This window comes from Ranitomeya imitator, chromosome 3, assembly GCF_032444005.1.
Source record: "Ranitomeya imitator isolate aRanImi1 chromosome 3, aRanImi1.pri, whole genome shotgun sequence".
In the NCBI taxonomy this organism is placed as follows: Eukaryota; Metazoa; Chordata; class Amphibia; order Anura; family Dendrobatidae; genus Ranitomeya; species Ranitomeya imitator.
In genome coordinates this window covers 746812104-746833121 of record NC_091284.1, presented here as the reverse complement: position 1 = coordinate 746833121, position 21018 = coordinate 746812104, and the positions used below count along the sequence as shown (strand labels likewise).

Here is a 21018-nt window from a genome sequence, read left to right as displayed (position 1 = left end):
GATTCCTGCTCTTTTTTTTTCTGTAGCATACGGACAGAACTAGCAGCACGGAAGACAATGTAAAACAGCACTGAGCTGTGTAGCTGTGAATTCAGCTCTGGGGTCGGTTAAATCAGGTGTTTGAAGCTCCAACCCCATCTACCTGGGTCTGTCTGGTCTCTAACTGTGCCCCTACCCACTGACCTTTCCATTGACTTTAATATGCTCCATATACATATTATGATTTTTTTTTATAGTAAAAGATGAGTTCGGGAGGCAGGGTAAGGGGTTGCTCATAATTTGATAACGAATCAACTTTCTTTATATGATTGATTGCTAAATTTCTTATTTGTGTATGTCTTATTTTTTAATGCAGTTTGTTGATGCGACAGTGACTACAGTGACTATTAATTGGAATAAACAATAATAATATGACGTGGCACTGCGACCATTTCTTTTCAGACAACCAGATGTAGAGAATACATCACCTGGAAGCCTAATAATGGATCATCTATTTAGTTCAAATTTTGACAGCCTACAAGAGTAAAAAGGGTAGCTTTCTAAGGAACTGAATGCTCAGCTTTGTAGAGATGTGCAACGACTGTTTACACTGTGAAGTCATACTTTCCCGAGTTCACACAATATTGAAATCTCTGTGGTTCTCCACAGTTTTCTTTTTTTCCTGTATAACTTAGATGCTGTTATTATGAAGACCTATTATGCTGCCATACTGTATATAAAGAATGTTAGCCCACTAGGTTTCCTCATCTAACATGTGTTAAGGACCCGACCACATTACACTGTAGTCAGATGACTATAGGGGAGGGGCTGATCATCTGATGTGCACGCAGACCTCCCAATTCCCCTCCGATAGATGACAGAGGATTAGGTAATTCGAATTCAAGCGAACCATCCTTTTTGTTCTCCAGACACCTTTATCAGCGGGTTTTCCCGTTGTTACGTCAGTCAGACGACACAGACTCCCAACGACTACCTGAGACAGACTTGGCGCAAGCCATTTTGTCTTGCAGATTCCAGAGGAACATTGGCCTTCACCCTTTAACCCCTGTACAGGGATCTAGACTTGAAACGGGGTCCACTGGATTGCTTCCACGGAACAGCTAACCAGAGAATAGTCTGATAGCCGCGTAATAATCAGGACGGTGTAGGGACAAAACCATAAAGAATGAAAATAGTCAAAAAGAAAGCCGAGGTCAAATGTCAGGACTGTCGAAAGGGAGAAAGACAAGGCAGAATTTATACAGACGCAGGTAAGATTAGAACTGGCAGTGCTCAGCAGTATTTCAGGAGCTTAAATAGCTTGCAGCCTCATCCAAACCACACACGTTAACTCTATGTCCCCAGTATGGACACAAAACTAGAACGGTCGCCCCGTGCCACCAGCAACGACCTGCCAACAGAAGCAGTGGCAAGAAGGGTAGGCACTGATACAGATGAAACACCAGCTTTCCCCATTATAAAAAACATGAATACTCAACTAAGCCGAATATTTTCATATACTGGGGCACTGGGAGCGATAACTATCAACAGAATACGGACAATAAGTGTATGGATGGAGAACAAAAATGGAGGTATGCTCATCTATGCCTTTATGACAGCTTTACCGCCAGGTGGGTTGTTATAAGCCATCAATACAGCTGGTGAGTAGAGTCTTCATCATCCATTTGTGCTAATTAATCATGTACTGGGAACACCAAGTAAAGAGCAATCTGGAAATCTCAGAACGACGGAATCATGCGTTACACTTTAAAGAAATAAATTATTAGTTATTTATCACCTTTTGAAATCACTGTTTTTGTCCAAAACCTCAAAATTTCTCCATGGGTGTTCCTGTAGTATAGAAATACAAGGAAAGTAAATGTAGAGCTCTTACGGTTCACCTCGAGACTCAGCATTCATATTTTATGGCCCATTTCTGGGATATGCGCTCGAGACTCTCACAGAGGAAGAAAACACAAAGTTAACAGGATGCATTAAAGGTGATTAATAATTTAGAACATATCTTCATAATGAAAAAAAGATTTTCGATATTCATTTCCAGACCTTTTATGAACCTAGGATACTAAATTATGGAATATTTACACATATTGTAACCATGAAAATATATTTAGCATGCCATCTGGCATCAATTGGCCGGTTAGGATGCTGAAAAGTGGGCAGGGAGCCCTCAGACGGTTTCATATGTCTATAAAGAATATTTGGTTTTAACTATCTTGTTGGCTAGCTGCGTATTTTTTCTTCTCAGGATAATTTTCCATTATTTTGTAAGGTTTTTTTTCTCTCTTTCCATTCTGTAAATATAACAACTAAATGTTTGATAACGGTGAGGAGATAAAGTTGAATACACACTACTGTTTTGTTTTTGGCACTTGTTTTTTTATTGGTCGAAATCTGATTCAATTTTCTATATCTTAAACAGAACAATGCTATAATTAGTGGAAATTCATAATTTAGTGCATTTATAAAGGTGGCCACATACCTTTGATAGCTGTTGGACGAACGCATGTTCGGTAGAGATGAGTGGATGGATCCGCAGAGGATCAAGTACAAGTTGAATTCCCTGAAATTTACGGTTGCATGCAATCTTGAACACTTTGAGATTCGATTCACAGTTTGTAAAAAAGTAAAACAAAAATATTCTCGACACCGTTCCCAACACTGCTGATGTGTCAGAGAGTGGGTTAATGTGGTTTTTGTGTGGGCTTCTCTATGACCTCCGACAGCTATTACATTATCATATCTTGTACAGTGGTGGTCAGCACTTGGGCCATCACAGATCAGCAGTTCCCAGTGGAGCACAGTCTGTATGGCAGAATTGTTTTCCATCTCCAGAGTCGCTGGGTAAGTCTCTCTCTATGACCAGAGGGGTCCTTTCTCTCTCTTGCCTATAGAATGTAAGCTCTTATGGTCAGCAGGGTCATCTCTCTCCTATAGAGAGTAAGCAAGGTCATCTCTCTCCTATAGAGTAAGCAGGGTCATCTCTCTCCTATAGAGAGTAAGCAGGGTCATCTCTCTCCTATAGAGAGTAAGCAGGGTCATCTCTCTCCTATAGAGAGTAAGCAGGGTCATCTCTCTCCTATAGAGAGTAAGCAGGGTCATCTCTCTCCTATAGAGAGTAAGCAGGGTCATCTCTCTCCTATAGAGAGTAAGCAGGGTCATCTCTCTCCTATAGAGAGTAAGCAGGGTCATCTCTCTCCTATAGAGAGTAAGCAGGGTCATCTCTTTCCTATAGAGAGTAAGCAGGGTCATCTCTCTCCTATAGAGAGTAAGCAGGGTCATCTCTGCTCTCTCCTGTACTTACATTTTCCGAGCAATTACAAGTAGGGTTGAGCGACTTTTACTTTTTTAGGGTCGAGTCAGGTTTCACGAAACCCGACTATCTCTAAAGTCGAGTCGAGTGAAATCGGCCGATTATGGCGAAAAGTCGGGGATCTCCTCCTCCTCCTTCTTCTTCTTTCTCCTTCTTTCTCCTTCTTTCTCTCTCTCTCTCTGAAAAAATGGCGCCAAGCGCGTCATACGAAACGCGACTTTGGCGCGAAAGTCGCGTACCGCATGGCCGACCCCACACAGGGATCGGGTCGGGTTTCATGAAACCCGACTTTTACTTTTTTAGGGTCGAGTCAGGTTTCGCGAAACCCTACTATCTCTAAAGTCGAGTCGAGTGAAATCGGCCGATTATGGCGAAAAGTCGGGGATCTCCTCCTCCTCCTCCTTCTTCTTCTTTCTCCTTCTTTCTCTCTCTGAAAAAATGGCGCCAAGTGCGTCATACGAAAAGCGACTTTGGCGCGAAAGTCGCGTACCGCATGGCCGACCCCACACAGGGATCGGGTCGGGTTTCATGAAACCCGACTTTGCCAAAAGTCGGTGACTTTGGAAAATGAACGATCCGTTTCGCTCAACCCTAATTACAAGCTTTCCAGCATTTAGATTCATGCAAATTTGGGGTGGAAAATTTATAGGAGCCGGTTAATTCGAATATCGAAAGATCTGCTCATCTCAGATGCTAGTACAAGAGCTAATCATTCTGAATCTCCCATTCACATGCACACGTTTTGGCAGTGTTCTAACTAGAGATGAGCGAATTTGATCCCGGATACCTGGAGTGTGTCGGCTGAACACACAGGCTCTCCATGCATGTGTCGTACCTGACACACAGCCGCGACACTTGCAGCTGCAGAGCCGAACAGCAGATCAGCCGGAGCACTTCATGTGTCCGGGTTCCCGCTGTAGCTTTTTCGGTAAGCGCTATAGCTTGCCGAACAAGCAGGGACACAATCAACTTCGCTTATCTCTAGTTATAATGTTGAGCTTCTGTGCCCAAAAAATTTTCAACAGGGCCCCCAACCATCATGAGCCTGGATCAACTGCAACTCCAATATAAGTAAAAAGCAAAAGTGCATTTAAATAACACAGGGTTCTTAGTAATACGGTTTTTGATCAAAAATAACATAAAAGCCATCCCACCGTCGACAAGCCATCCCACCTTATAGACTGTGGGATGGCTTTTATGCTATTTTTGATCAAAAACAGTATTACTAAAAACTCTGTTATTTAAATGCACTTTAGCTTTTTACTTAGTTACAGCTGCGTTTTTACTCATTTTGTTTCTTGTAGGTTTTGCATGCTTTATGGCCAATGTGAACATGCGTTTATGCATGCATACCAACTTAAACCAAGCTCAATTTTTGTGTTTATACTTCTAAAACAAATACCATAGTCTTATTTTGTTTCTGCAAACTATGTAAAAATATTCATTTACATTTGTCAAAGCATGTATATTAAGCATGTCTTCTGATGAGCATCCTGTGACGTGTCACAAAGCAGGAGGAAAAGTTCAGAAACTAAGAACATGTCTAAAAGAAAACGGAATGGGTGTCGGAGCTTAGATTCCAGAAGACATGAAGGCACATATGTAGCCACCTGTCTACTGAAATAAAAAAAGAAACCTGAGATTGCTTTGGCTACCAGCCCCCTACCATGACTCTTCTGACATACAAGTGGTTCACAGAAAAATCCCTATACAGAAAAAAAACAATGAAACATACCCACCAACATTTGCAAATTTGAAACAGGAACAGCAAGGATAGACTTAAGAAAAATCATCTAACGTGTATGGAGGCTTCCTGCTTTGCAGGAATTTTTAGCATATACCCTGCTCCTTTTGTTACCCCTTTATATAAGAGCTGTCAGAGGCTTCCTTTCCTTCTATCATGCATTTGCTTTGGCTCGGCCTGGCTTCATCACCTTCCCCATATGGCTGCTGCCCTCTGCTGTGCTCCACACAAAGTTTAACAAGTAGACCGGCGTTCTCCCTTCCGATCATCTGTACAGGACTACGTACATAAGGGCCACCAAGACACACGCCTCGGTCTTGGTATTAAGACTCTGGGTTCTGTTTTACTGTGCACCCCTGCTGGCTTTCCTGTGCCTCATCTGCCTGCGGCCTCCAAGGCTTTAAGTCCTTGCTCCATACCTGCGTTCCTGAGTTTTATCTGACTGTGGCCTCTAGTGCTTCACATCCTCGCTCTATACATGCTTTTCATCCAGGATCCAGGAAACTAACCAGACCTGGGCTTAGAGAATCCACCTCACAAGGCGAGTCCTTTTAATACCTTCCCTATTGAAAACACATGCATGTTTGTTGTAGAAGAACATCTTTCATGTTTATGGGGAGGTTTTCGGCTGACCAAGAATTGAACCTATAGCGATCTAAGGTGTGTGTCCATCATAGGTCTCATTCATACGTCCATGATTTTTTTCACCTGCACAAAAAATGGTTTAAAAGGGAAGGTCTGCGTTTGTAGATCATTAATAAATCAATGTAATATAGCATGACATGCTATTATAACCAAGTTTTGAATGCATTTGAAACATATTTCATGTGCTATATGAGATTAAAGAAGGCACTGGGGGCTGACATCTTGCTTTCAGAGTAGCAGCACGACACTATCAGTGTCATAATATGCCACCCATGGTCATAGGAAATAACAGTCGGACTCCGCCCCTATCTACTGTAATAGAACTGTCACTGCTGTGCACTGGGCATGCTTCTGTGGGCTGCACAATTCACAGTAGTGGAAGTGTTCTGCTGCCATATTCATGGAGCCCTTGGATCTGCTAACATAAGCAGTACTGCTTCCAGCAGAACAGATCCTAGATTGAGGCTGAGAGGAGTAAAATGCAGGAGAAAAGTAGGGATAGAATAGCAGAGACCTCAAGAGGAACAGTGTACCATTAGCATTATCAGAACAGGAGCTGTCAGCTGCTCAGCAGGAGCTGTGACTCATCCCTGAGTAAGATAAGATAAGGAGCTGCAGGTCTGCAGTGAATGGCCAGACATTGTGGAGGGGGTGAGAGAATCATGTAATCTGGGTGAGAGAGACTGATGGGAGAGAGACAGTAAATGCTGGTGCTAGCAGATCACAGGGCAGTCACCCACAAAGTGACACTACTCTTCATTCTGCCCCAGGGATACTAGAACATCCAAAAGGGGAGGGAAATTGTGCTGTCAGCAGTTACTGCCCCAATTTTGCTGCTAACAGTAAAGCTGGTAAGTCTTACTATAGCTGCTTGAGGTCTAAAATGGAAAATGCTCCCCCTAGTGGTAAATATATATATTTGTAAGAAAACATAATATTTTTCATATAGAAATGTTTGCAAACATTGCATTAATACATCTTAAGTACTATTTTAAGCTTAATTTCACACAAAAAAACTACAAGAAAACTGGCACCTTCCCTTTAAATATAATTAATGTTTTGGCTCATTTTTTTTTTTAAATTAGTCAGTGTCGGTTTTTACCATCAGTGTTTTATTAGTGATTTTCTTGTATGAAAAAATAAATAGCAAATGTTTTCCTATCCATTGCAATGTTAATCATGGACAGTATATGTTCATGACAAAACATGAACATGAGAAAAACACCACATACTTTAATGGGTACGTGTTCTGAAATCATGGATAGAACACAAACGTAATTCACCGACGTTTGTCCCCAATGTTGTGCAGCAACTAAGTTAGCGAAACTGGAGTCCAATGATGCTGAATGGCCAAGAAGTCCTCAATTTGAAAATGCACATACCATACACAGAATCCCTAAAGAAGAACCATTTGGTGGGTGAAAGCATCAATGCTTGGGATATGTTCACATGTGTGATCCAGTTTTTGTCTAGAGTCTCTAGACGATAAAAAAAAACAAGACAGAAGAACAATCAAATACTTCAAAATGTGACGCTGGAGAAGGATGTTATCAATACCATGGATGGCAAAGAACAAGAAAAAAAAATCAATCTTGGAACAAATCAATCCAGACATGTAACTCTAAGGCTACGTTCACAAGAAAATCAACATGTGTTAGGAGGGAACGTCAAAACGACGCACGCGGACGCATCCGCATACAACGCATGTCCCTGCGTACCCAATGTTAAAGGTAGGTACGCAGGACACATGCGGTAGTAGGCAGAGCTAAGAAAATTAATAGTCCCATAATCCAAAATTAAATAGGCAAAAAATGCCACTTCAATCATAGATACTTACATAAATTACCTAGTAAAGGTAGGAAGTGACGAGAGAGAAAATAGGTAAAAATTTATTCTTTCAATGAAACAATGTTTAAAACAACATGTATTATATAAAAAGACAGGAAGATGAAAAAATTGGGACCTCCAAAAAAGTCAGGGAGTGACATATAAAGATGGTAAATTTTATAATCTATCTGCACTTTGGCAAGTATTCCCCTAGAGGGATCATGTAGACTTGCTGGAATGGGTGGACAAAAAATGTCTCGTGAATACCCTTTGCAGTCCTTACCCAAGAGAAATATACTTGACCAGAATTAAAAGTGATAATCCCCCCACAACACCAAGGTAAAAATGTTGAAAACAGCCCCCTTTGTTGAAGAAGCTGTAAAGCGAAACGGACCTCGTCGGGCGCAGGCTGGAGTTCGAGCTAAAAGCTGTTAATATAATAATAACAACAATTTGAAAGCCAAAACCACCAGCGGGTGATAAATACAGAAGTGGTGACGTGATTCTATTACACTTTTCCTATGATTGTTCCTCTCCTGGTTTTGGCTACAAATACTGATGTAAAATACTGACCAAATACTGAACATGTGAATGTAGTCTGACAAGTACGGTTAAAGTTGAAATCATTTTTTTGTTTAGCTAGACAAAAAAAATTGTGTCTGCACATCACTCTTGTGAACAGATTGGATTGCTGCTGGACCTGTTTCAACCGGATGATTATTGTACATGTGAACTTAAGGTACCGTCACACTAAGCGACGCTGCAGCGATACCGACAACGATCCGGATTGCTGCAGTGTCGCTGTTTGGTCGCTGGAGAGCTGTCACACAGACCGCTCTCCAGCGACCAACGATGCCGGTAACCAGGGTAAACATCGGGTTACTAAGCGCGGCCCAGCCAGAGCAGAGAAGCCCAGCGCCGGGGACAGACAGCGGTAGGTAAGTATGTAGTGTTTGTTTTTTTTACTTTAACGATGGTAACCAGGGTAAACATCGGGTTACTAAGCGCGGCCCTGCGCTTAGTAACCCGATGTTTACCCTGGTTACCAGCGAAGACATCGCTGAATCGGCGTCACACACGCCGATTCAGCGATGTCAGCGGGAGCGCCAGCGACGAAATAAAGTTCTGGCCTTTCTGCCCCGACCAGCGATATCACAGCAGGGGCCTGATCGCTGCTGCCTGTCACACTGGACGATATCGCTAGCCAGGACACTGCAACGTCACGGATCGCTAGCGATATCGTCTAGTGTGACGGTACCTTTAGCCTAAATAACTTAATTAAAATTCCTTAAAAGTATCCTAAAAGGGACAGGTTTACCTTGTGATAACCTAAGTTAATTTGCCATGGGCTAGAAATAATGAGTGTTTGGATTCGCTTTTAGTTGAATATCCAAGATTACATTTTTTTTTATTTTTACTTAAAACGATGAATTCCAATTTTGAGACATAAACCAGATAAATCCAAAACGTGGATGACATCTGGAAAAAATATTAATGTTCTTCTGATTAAAAATGTTGACGGAATCAAAATGTGAACTCATCTGTAGGGAATGCGTTGCTTACTTCTTATGTTATTTTTTTTCATAAAAAAAAGTTATAAATATGGAACATATTACAGAATCAGACAATTTGTGATTGCAAGTGCAATATATTTCCAACTGGCAATAAATCAGAGTAATAAGAATTTCTACAATATCAATTTTACAGCTTTTTGGATATTGAGATATTTCCAGATGCTATTTGTTTGAAAAGTTACCGTACTTTTAAAAAGTTATTCAAGGATGCACCCACAGCCGCAGCTGCAATCTATCCAGGTTTACTAACCCCTTAAGGACCAAGCCCATATTCGCATAAGGAGTGTGGATTTTCTGCTTATTTCTCTTCCTTGCATTACATCAGCCTTAATTTTTTTTATTCAGTGTAGTTAGTGTTTATTGTACAGTATATTTTTAACGAGTCTAATACATAAACTAAGCATGTGTGCTAATTTTTATGTATTAGTTTTACCTCATTCACTAGTCTCTATAAATAATAGAACCTTAATTCCAAAAAAGTTAGGACGCGGTGTAAAATGTAAAGAAATAGTCACATTTTATACACAGCAGAACACAGATCAGAAGGTGAATGTTAGATATGTTTATATTTCTTTTGAAATTATTACTATACCATATTTTTCGGACTAGAAGACGCACCCCCGGGGTTAGAGTACTAAACTGATGGCAGCAACACATCTGAAAAAAGTCAGGACAGGGCCATGTCTAAGGCTACGTTCACATTTGCGTTGTGTGGTGCTGCGTCGGCGACGCAACGCACAACGCAAACCAAAACGCATGCAAAACGCATTGTTTTGTGACGCATGCGTCCTTTTTTGGCATGATTTTGGACGCAAAAAAATGCAACTTGCTGCGTCCTCTGCGCTCTGACGCGTGCGCCAAAAAAGACGCATGCGTCACAAAACGCAATGCAACGCATGTCCATGCGCCCCCATGTTAAATATAGGGGCGCAAGACGCATGCGTCGCCGTGGCTGCGCCCGACGCAGCCCGGCAGAACGCAAATGTGAACGTAGCCTAACAATGTGCTTCTTTTTCCAGTCTGTAAATGTCTGAGAAATGAGAAGACCAATTGCTAGGGTTTCGGGAGAGGAACTTGACTGATGTAGGAACAGTCCTGGTGCTTTTTTGCCAGATTTTGTATTTCACAATGAATCAAATGTTTTCTATTGGAGAAAGGTCTGGACTTCAGGTGGCCAGATCATCACCACAACTCTTCTGCGAAGCCATGCTGTTGTGCTGTGATGGATGCAATATTTGGATTAGCAATGTCTTGCAAATAAAATACAAGGTCTTCCCTGGAAGAGGTTGTCTTGTAATGTAATGTAAGCCTATACTGTCAGAGAAGAAGAACTGTGCCCTGATAAGATGGGTGGTCCCCTCTTTCTTGAGTTTTTTTTACCACACGGCATTGGAGGTTTTCATAAAGGTCTTAAAATTTGTATTCATCTGACCACAGTACAGTTTTCTGTTTGGTCTTGTCTCCATCCATTTTTTTAAAAGCTTTGGCCTAGAGAAAGTGGCAACATTTCTGGATTGTGTTAATCTATGGCTTCTTCTTTGCATTTGTATTTGTGGTTTGCACAGTGAGCGGTGTTCACATACACTAATTTCTCAAAATATTCCTGGGCCCACAAAGTGATTTGCACAACCGATTCATGCCTGTTTTTAATGCAGTGCCGTCCAAGGTCTCTTAGATCACAAGAATCTTATATTGACCATCAGCTTAATCCCTTGTGCACGTGGAAAAAATAGAGGATGTACATACTGAGGTGGGGCGTCTTCGGCAAGATATGCAGGCCATGAAGGGGCGTATTACAGAGGTGGAGACAAGAGTGTCTCAAATAGAAGACGCCATTAAACCCATGGAGGCAAAATTGACAAATGTCGCTGGCTCTATAAACGCTTGGAAACAAAAAGCGAACGATCTAGAGAATAGACTACGTCAGAATAATATTCGAGTCATTTGACTGCCAGAATGCTCAGAAGGTCAGCAACCTGAGAAATTTCTAAAGGACTGGTTTAGGTCTTCTCTGGGAGACGGATTTTCTCCGACGTTCTCTGTGGAAAAAGCTCATAGAGTTCCCACTAGGCCTCTCCCTCCCGGGGCCCCACCTAGACCTTTCCTGGCACGTATCCTTAATTGTAAGGACAGAAATGTTATTCTACGTCTGGCACGGCAAAAGAACCCCATCAAGTGCAACAATGCCACAATCTCGATTTTTCCAGATTTCTCTATGGAACTTAAGAAACAACGGGCACGGTTCATGGAGATTAAGAAGCAACTCAGAGACAAGAATGTCATATATTCAATGATTTATCCAGCTCGACTCCGAGTTGTTTACGAAGGTTCTTCTAGATTTTTCACAGATTCAGCGGAGGCAGCTGAATGGCTGCGGTCCCATGGGATGTCCAGTGCAAAGGAATCCTAATATGATTAAGCAATATTCTTCTAATGATGATATATAGAGCTCTCTCTCTCTCTGCGCATTCAGTTTACCAACAATACCGGACACTGAATTCAGCGGGGGTATCCCCTTACTTGCTTGACAATAGGAGTATAGGACTCTGCTCCTACACTGTTTGGTTCTTGTTCCGTTTTTTCTCTTACATTGGTTTTATTTGTTATTTAGATAGAAACTGCCGCCAACTGTATTCTCACTCTCTTTGTGCTGTCTTTGAATTTTATTTGAGTAATAATGCATATCATACTTTGTTGAGTAAGTATGGGATCTGAAATAATATGTATGACCTGGAATGTATGGGGTATTAAATCCCCCCAGAAGAAAATTAAGGTATTTTCACAGATCAGATGCCATCATCCCCACATCGTGGCCTTGGTGGAGACACATCTGACCAGGGACACGGCCCAGTGCATACAGAAACCATGGGTACAATGGTATATCCATGCGTTCCATACTAGCTATTCGAGAGGGGTCTCGTTGTTAATACACAGAGATGTTAGATGGGAGGCTCGAGAGGCCCAGCGGGATTCTGAGGGTCGCTTTGTTTTTGTACACGCGCTAATCAACTCTCGTGAATATGTTATACTATGTGTCTATAACCCTCCCCCAGCTAATACATCAGTCCTTCGGATGGCAATGAGTTTTGCCTTAAATTATCCAGATGCACACGTCATTTGTATGGGAGACTTTAATTTAGTCATGGATAATTGTCTTGATAGGCTAAGACTGGGAGATTAGATATCTGGGGAGCCCCCATCTCCATCTCAGTCTCCGACTTCGTCTTAATTAGCATTATTTATGGAGAGTAGCGGGTGGTTGAATCTGTGGAGGATGCGTCACCCTAGGACAAAAGGTTATACTTGCCACTCGTCCACTAAATGTTCTCTGTCCCGCATAGATAACATATTTGGATCCAGTGGATTAGCAATGTGGGTAGACAGCATCGTACATGGTAATAGAGGAATCTCAGATCATAGCCCGATTGTACTCAAACTTAAATATGGGCAATGAAATAATGGTATTGTTTGGAAACGGAATCCCTTTTGGTTAAAATTAATAGATTCTAATGACAGAACGGCAGACCAGTTGGATTGCTTCATTTTGTCCCACCCAAAACCTGAGAACATTAATTTATTTTGGGATACCTTTAAGGCATATTTAAGGGGATGTTTGTCTTCTACAATCTCCTAAGTTAAAAGGGTGACATTGAAAGAGGATGATGAGATGGAGCGACGATTGAAAGATACTGAGGCCGCATATATATCCAACCAAACTAATGGTAATAGAATTGAGTGGCTGACCTCACAAAGGTTATACACTCAGCATATAGACACTAAGTCTAAACGTAAATCGTTCATCACACGTCAATCCTATTTTGAATTGGGAAACCAAGCAAGTACATTTTTGGCTTTTCTGGTACGTCAACATAACACGTCCAATATGGTACTACAGATTCGTACACCTGACGTTCATTGGCATCCACAACTGAAGAAATACTTCAGTGCTTTCATGACTATTACAAATTGTTATATCAGTCTAAGAGTGGCCTCGATACTTTAGAATGTCTAGATTACCTATCAGATGTAACATTTCCCACATTAAGTCCTACCCAGCGGGCCTTTATGGATGCCGAGTTCACTTTGGAGGAGATAGAATATGCTATAGCGGACATGGCCACTGGGAAGGCTCCTGGGCCGGATGGATTTCCCATTGAGTTATATAAAAAAAATATCAAGATATATTACCCACTCTTACTGAAGGTATTTCGGGGTGTATGGGGGGGTGGATGTATGACCGACACCTTTTAAGAGGCAAATATTATCATACTCAGAAAGGAGGGAAAAGACCCTTTAGAATGCAGATATTATCGCCCCATATTGTTGGTAAACGTAGACTACAAAATTTTTACTAAAGTCTTGGCCATCAGACTGAATTCAATTATATTGGATCTTGTTCATCCAGGTCAAACTGGTTTCATGCCCGGTAAGAGCACGTCTATTAACATCAGACGAGTCCAATCGATAATTCAATATAGTTCTTTAATTTCGGATAATAAGTGGGCATTAGCATCGCTAGATGCAGCTAAGGCGTTTGACTTTCTTGAGTGGCCCTTTCTGGCGGCATGTTTGCAAAGATATGGTTTTGGGGATAAATTCTTAAAATGGGTCAATACACTATACATGAAGCCTAAGGCCCGTATAATTGTAAATGGCTCCATTTCTGAGCCCTTTTCATTATATAGAGGGACCCATCAGGGATGCCCCCTCTCTCCGGCTCTCTTTGCCCTTGCGATAGAGGCACTGGCAATACGTATAAGATCTTCCCCTGACATTAAGGGTATAGATATAGCGGATCGTGTGGATACCATTGGTTTATATGCTGATGACATGGTAATATTCATGGATAGGGTGGAAGAAACACTGCCACTGGTGATTGCCACTATAAATAAATTTAGTCAATTTTCGGGCCTATACATAAATTGGGACAAATCTGCTCTATTACCTCTTTCTCATGCCCCAATATCTAATCTTGATACTCTTTCCTTGTTACCCATTGTTTCTAATTTTAAGTATCTAGGTATTTACATGTCTCAATATAGCGATTCGGATTTACAACTTAATGTACCCACTATTGGAATTAGTCAAACAAATTCTCATCTTGGAGCAAACTCCCACTATCCGTCGCAGGCCGCATTAATTTAATTAAAATGATATTACTCCCAAAGCTCAGCTATTGTCTTCACCACAGTGCAGTAATAATACCTAAATACTTCTTTACAAACTTAAATTCCCAAATCACCTCTTTTATATGGGGGAAAACTAGGCCTAAGCTTAAGCTATCTGCTCTGCAGAGACCTAAATAGGGGGGTGGAGCGGAATTACCGGATTTCTTTCTGTACTATCTGGCCGGACAGGCTAAAGCAATAAGTAAATGCATTATCCTTCAATATTGGAAAGAGATGACGTCATTATTAACATCCTTGCTACCTGCCCCTGTTCCTCTTGAGCCGTTGGTTTGTTTGTTTGGGATGAGGAGGCTTGGGATCATTATGTAGGGATTTTTTTACGGGAGACGTTCTTTATGGCACGGAAGGTACTGGCATTACGGTGGATGGGGGGCATGTCCCTCCCTTAGAACCTGGATTGAGTTGGTGAACTCAGTTATCCCATATGAACGCACATTGTATCAAAACTGAGGATGTCCGGGTAAATTTGGTAAAATCTGGGATAGGTGGAATTCCGCTCACCTTACTCTATAAAATTCATAATGATCTGGTATTACTGCAAGGGGTTTGGTTTCCTGTTTCTGAGGGAATCGCACGGAGAAGAAAATCTAAAATATGAAACATAGTGTTAAATGGTGGAATAGTGGTAGTTACTATATAATTTTAGTTGTAGTTTAGGAACTTTATATATTTATAGTTCCATGTTTCCATTTATATGGTTCACGTGATAAAAATGATCTGATATACACAGTCGTTAACCCTTTTTTTTTCCTTTCTGTTTGTAAATTTCATAGACTATAAATGTCATTCTGGATATGAATAGGGGCGAGCACCCTACTTTACATATAACAATGTATGCTTTGTATTATATGCAATAATAACGAGTACAACTGTGTATATTGTATTACTATTTTTTGGGGGTTAATAAACGAATTTAAAAACAAAAAAAGTGCAATTTTTAGATGCAGTTGTTCACAGATTAGTGAACCTCCGACCATCTTTGCTTCTGAGAGACTCTGCCTCTCTAACATGCTTTTTATACACAGTCGTGTGACTTAGCTGAAATGTAACCCTCCAGCTGCTTTTCATTAGTATTACTTACTTCTCCAGCCTTTAACTGACCCCATGGCAACTTTTTTGAAACGTCTTTCTGCCATTAATTTGTAATGACGTTATTTTTTTATTTTATTTTTATTTTTTTTCAAATAAAATGGAAACATTTGTAACTTTCACCTCCAATCCGTATTCTACGTTGTTTTGTTAATAAAATATGGTTGTAAGACATTTCTTATTAATTGCATTCTTGTTTTCTTTACATTTTATACTGCTTCCCAACCATTTTGGAATTGGAGGTTGTAGGATAGATTGCCTCCATTCATATGGGGTTAGGAAATATACACATTTATTTAATTTTAAGGACACATGACTGCAGTCACAGACATAGAATGGCGAGGTGACAAATATTTTTCAAAGGGAACCCGCTCTCTTGAGTTGAGTGACCAGGATCTCCGTTATCACAGTGGTCGCGAGAAAGTAGCTGTCAATCACAGCCAATTTTCTATGGGTGTGCTTGTGGGCACAGCTCCTGTGTCCGCAAGCCCAAAATCATGAAAATGTATGATGATGCAGCAATATACCCCTTTTACTTATATTCATGCATGTGGTTAAGAGAAATAACCAATTTTTATTTTACTTTTCCTAAAAAAACAGCTTCAAATAATTTAAAATACCTTTTCTCCGACATTCACGATTTTTTTTTTTTAAACAATTAGCATATGATGATCACATGCCATACTAGTCATTATGGCTCCCATCCGGCTCCATCCCATCCCTAATACCAGGACCTCTTTGGAAGCGACGAGAAGTACCATGGATGGTCCAAGGATGCTTTTAACGCCGGGAGGAGCACAACCAGTGATGAGAAACATCGTTGTAGTTCCGATATGCATGCCATGTACTGCGGCTCAATTGCAATCAATTGAATAAGACTAAGGTGCAGTAAAGTGCAGTACCGGGCACAGCCACGACTGTTTGTGTGGCGCTACGACTGGGAAAACTTTGAAAAAGACAAGGGCCTTCCAGGGCCTCTTCATTGAACCGATTCATGAGTCAACAAGTTGTGGAAAACCCATTTACGGTAATTATAATTGTCATTTTGACGTCCCGAAAAAGGCAGCATGTCACTATGTCCCCTAATATTACTCCAATAGTTTCATGTCACTAAGGAACAGTTCTGCCCGACACAACCTCAGATCTCCACATGGTACAGACAAATTATACGTTTTGGTAGAGTAAACCACCATGTGTCAATAAGATTACTTCATCTAAATGCTAGGGAAGGTTATATCCTCCAGATTAGCAGCTCATTCCAGGCACGCGGTTTTCTATCAGCCGCCAGCAGCAACGTACTGCAGTGGCCACACTGCTGATAAGATGAATATTGGGAGCAAGGGAAAATAATTTCATCCTATAAGCCTCCAGAATGCTTCAATAGGTTGGAATTTGTTAAGTTGTCCCCATAAATCAAACATTTACTCAACAATGAGCTTTATCGGTGGGAAATGGCATGGAAGTGTCTTCAAATAATAAAGCAATTTTCGCATAGTGATAGAATTGGAAGTGGTCAGCAAATTTCCAGATGGCCCCTCATAAGTGTGAATAGTACGAGACAGAAAATTAGTTTATAGAGAAGGAAAAGAGGGAGATTGCCATGTATATAACATATGCGTGTGTGTAAGGAGTTCACAAATATCGCTATACAAGGCCATATTACGCTGCTATTTCCATTACTAGAGGCTGCTTGTAGTTAGAGGATTCTACATGATCAATACATAGAACTCTTCAGAGACCTTAATCGCTCATCTAAACCCCTTTGGGTCTACAATCTGCATACGTCGGCTGATTGATGGTTGACTGATTTTATTAGCACGTTGCAATTCCCCGGACCAGGTGACAACTTGATCCTACTGATATTTCGCTAAGACCATGTTCCCACAGAGTAAATGAGGCAATTTTCCAGCTGCAATTTTATGCAAACCCATAATCGATGTAAAGTTTTTATGGGATTTTTCCAAATAGGCATGTATAAAAAAAAAACTGTATATAAAAACCACAATTGCACTTTTTATGTGCAGAATTCCAGTATTTCTGCACTAAAAGTACATTTAAAAAACGTTGCATTAAGTCTGCACCAAAAACCTTTAAAGAGGAGAAAACATAGCCAAAAAATTAGCAAAAATGCCATAATCAGAGCCGACCGCTACTGTCCACTTTGGTGCAGACAACTGCAGGAAAAACACGATTTTAGCACATTGGAACATGGCTGTAGTGAGTAGCAATAATAACCATGCGTACTATATGCAATTTATCAAAATTCAGAAATTTCTTTCCTAAAAATTAGGAAATAAAAAGACCCTGAGAAACAAGAATCACCTTTTAGTCCTTGCACATATTTTTCATGCTCTTTCTATAATGCCGCTGCTACCCTATCACACAGTATGTCAAAACCACTACCTGAGATACTCAGTCTCTTCTTAAAGGGAACCTGTCAGGTCCCCCGTGCCCCCAGAACCACCTGCATACATAGACCCACTGCCTCATAGTCTCTTTATTACATTACATACATAAACAGATCTTTAGAAAAAGTATATTCAAAGTCCGTTTATGATATGTAAATGAGGGTCTTGACTAGTTGAGGGGGCGTTAGTGTCCTCAGGCTGGTCGGCCAACTACGCAGGTTATCATGGGCGTGATAACATAACTTCTAAGCGCTGGCGACATCACAAGCGCCACACCTTGCGCATGCGCGCAGCTTCTTCTCATCATTGATCCTCTGCAGCAGGGTGTACATGTGCCGGTTTCAGAGAGTCGCACTGCGTATGATCAGGAGTGCAGAGACTTCCGACCATGCGCCTCTCTGAAGCTGGCACATGTACACCCCGCTTCAGAGGATCAATGATGAGCGGGGAAGAAGCCGTGAGCATTAGTGAGGCAAGTGTGGCGCTTGCAATGTCACCGGCACTTAGACTAGTCAAAGCCCTCATTTATAATTCATAAACAGACTTTAGAAATATTTTTAGGCAGGGTGTCTACATATGCAGACAACTGCTGGTGGTTTTGGGGGCACAAGGAACCTGACTGGTTCCCTTTAAGAAGAGACGTATGCTCCCTTTAAGAAGAGACGTATGCTGAAAATATTATTCTAATATAAATTATTTATTGAAAATTCATATATTAAAAATTAATACATTAAAAATAAGCAATGATTACCCTATTGTAGTGTAGAGATATCACACGGAGATGTAAAAAATATACTAAATAAGTCGCTGAAAAAGTGCACATATATAGATTTAAGTGCAGAAACATCAATGAAAGTTAGGTTACAGTGCAAGTGCCAATGTAAACCAAAGAATATTTCTGCAGCGTAAAACGGATTGTAATCAGTAATCACCACCGAAGAAACCAACAAGATCCATTTGATCATGGTTAAAGTGCAGTGTGATTTTACATACAGCTATGCACTGTAGTCTGTAGAAAGATAAAGTCTCCATGTCCTGAAGACACAGTTTCGCCAGCCACGCTTCTTCCAGGGGGGTGGTAGACATTATGATCCGTTTCCAATAGAGTTTAAAGAGGACCAGTCACTTGCTCCAAAAAAAAAAAAAATACACAATATTCACATTTGCTTCTTCTGGAGTGCACAATGTGAAATCTCTGCTTTTCAGCCCAATTTCAGAGTTTTCTCTGTGGCGTGAGCTTTCACTCCTCCCACCCAGACACAGTGAATGACAGTTTGGCAGCATCTGAGACTGATCGGCTGTTAGACCAGAGCCGAGCTGTGATTGGCAGCATTTGGGTGAGAGAGATGAAAGCGCACGCCCACCCATAGAAGACTCTGAAGAAACACCCAGTTGGCCTGCAAGCAGAGATTTCACATATTGTAGTTAAAAAAATATAACTGAATATTTAGGAAATGGAGCAACACAGCGCAAAATGTTCTATTTAATGTAAAAAAAAGTGTCCAATCTATGTTTTTGGGCCGCACAAAAAGTTGTACAGACCATATTTTTTTGGCCATTTAAAAACCAATAGCAGATGGAAAGCATGCAAACTGAAGACCTTTTAAGAAAAATAAAATCCATTGAGATGGATGAGCCTTGTAACTGAATGGATGAGTTTTGTAACTGAACATTTCTTTTCTATTTTTCTTTATCCTCAAACAGGATCATGAAATAGAAACAAAAACCGACAAATTCAGTTTAAAACAATAATAAAAAAAAAAGTTTTACCTGACTGCTAAAAAAAAAAATGTAAGGATGTTCGTTCTGGGCTTTAATTATTACGTCAGGTAACAATAGCCAATACTTTTGTAAATTAGAACAAACATTGCCTTTCAGGAAGAATCATTCCCAAACCTCATCATATATCGACGTCTCTTGAGTAAGCAATCATGTACTGTATGGATCTCCATAAATTAACCCCCCGTCCATATATATTGGAGATCTCAACACACATTGCCATGTACTTAATCAGCTGCGACCTATAAATTGATCAAAGTGACCTCCTGTTGCTAAACACAATCCAACGTAGCACGTCCCGCCATACCAATATATACTGTATATTACTGGCAAACTTGCCTACAGGCCCAAGAAGTGTGCTAACGTTAATGTGACTGTCCAAAATTAGTTTAAAAAAAAAAAAGACTTGCTTCTATTCCAGATTAAGCGCTATTGTAACATAGTTATATTATTATTATTTATATAGCACCATAGATTCCATGATGCTGTACATGAGAATTACAATTAATAAATACAATTTATAGGTATCACTTACAGTAAGCAAACTAACAATGACAGACTGATACAGAGGGGCGAGGACCCTGCCCTTGCGGGCTTACATTCTACAGGATTATGGGGAAGGAGACAGTAGGTTGGGGGTTGCAGGAGCTCCGGTGTTGGTGAGGCGGTAGCTGCGGTAGTGATGAGGAGGCAGCGGGGTCAGTGCAGGCTGTAGGCTTTACTGAAGAGATGAGTTTTCAGGTTCCGTCTGAAGGATCTGAATGTGGTTGATAGTCAGATGTGTTGGGGCAAAGAATTCCAGGGGATGGGGGATATTCGGGAGAAGTATTGGAGGCGGTTGGGTGGGGAGCGGATAAGGAGGTCTTGGGAGGACTGGAGATTACGTGAGGGAAAATATTGGGAGATTAGTTCAGAGATATATGGAGGAGACAGGCTATTAATGGCTTTGTAGGTCAGTATTAGTAATTTGAACTGGATACGCTGAGGGAATGGGAGCCAGTGAAGAGATTTGCAGAGGGGGGAAGCGGAGGAGTAGCGAGGAGAGAGAAGAATTATTCAGGCAGCAGAGTTAAAGGGTCACTGTCACCTGAATTTGGAGGGCACAATCTTCAGCCATGGAGGCGGGGTTTTTTATTCACCCTTTACTTACCCGCTGGCTGCATGCAGGCTGCAATATTGGATTGAAGTTCATTCTCTGTCCTCCATAGTACACGCCTGCGCAAGGCAAGATTTCCTTGTGCAGGCGTGTACTACGGAGGACAGAGAATGAACTTCAATCCAATATTGCAGCCAGCATGCAGCCAGCGGGTAAGGAAAGGGTGAATCAAAAACCCAAAAACTCCGCCTCCATGGCTGAAGATTGTTCCCTCCAAATTCAGGTGACAGTGTCCCTTTAAGGATGGACTGGAGAGGTGCAAGGTGTTAGCAGGGAGGCCACAGAAAAGGATGTTGC

General features: G+C 41.0%; 1 protein-coding gene across 2 annotated transcripts in view; it reads right to left on the bottom strand.

Moving 5' to 3' along the window:
* The window catches only part of LHFPL6 (LHFPL tetraspan subfamily member 6), a 290630-nt gene that overhangs the window by 172909 nt on the left and 96703 nt on the right, over nt 1-21018 (bottom strand). The gene's annotated exons all lie outside the window — the stretch shown is intronic.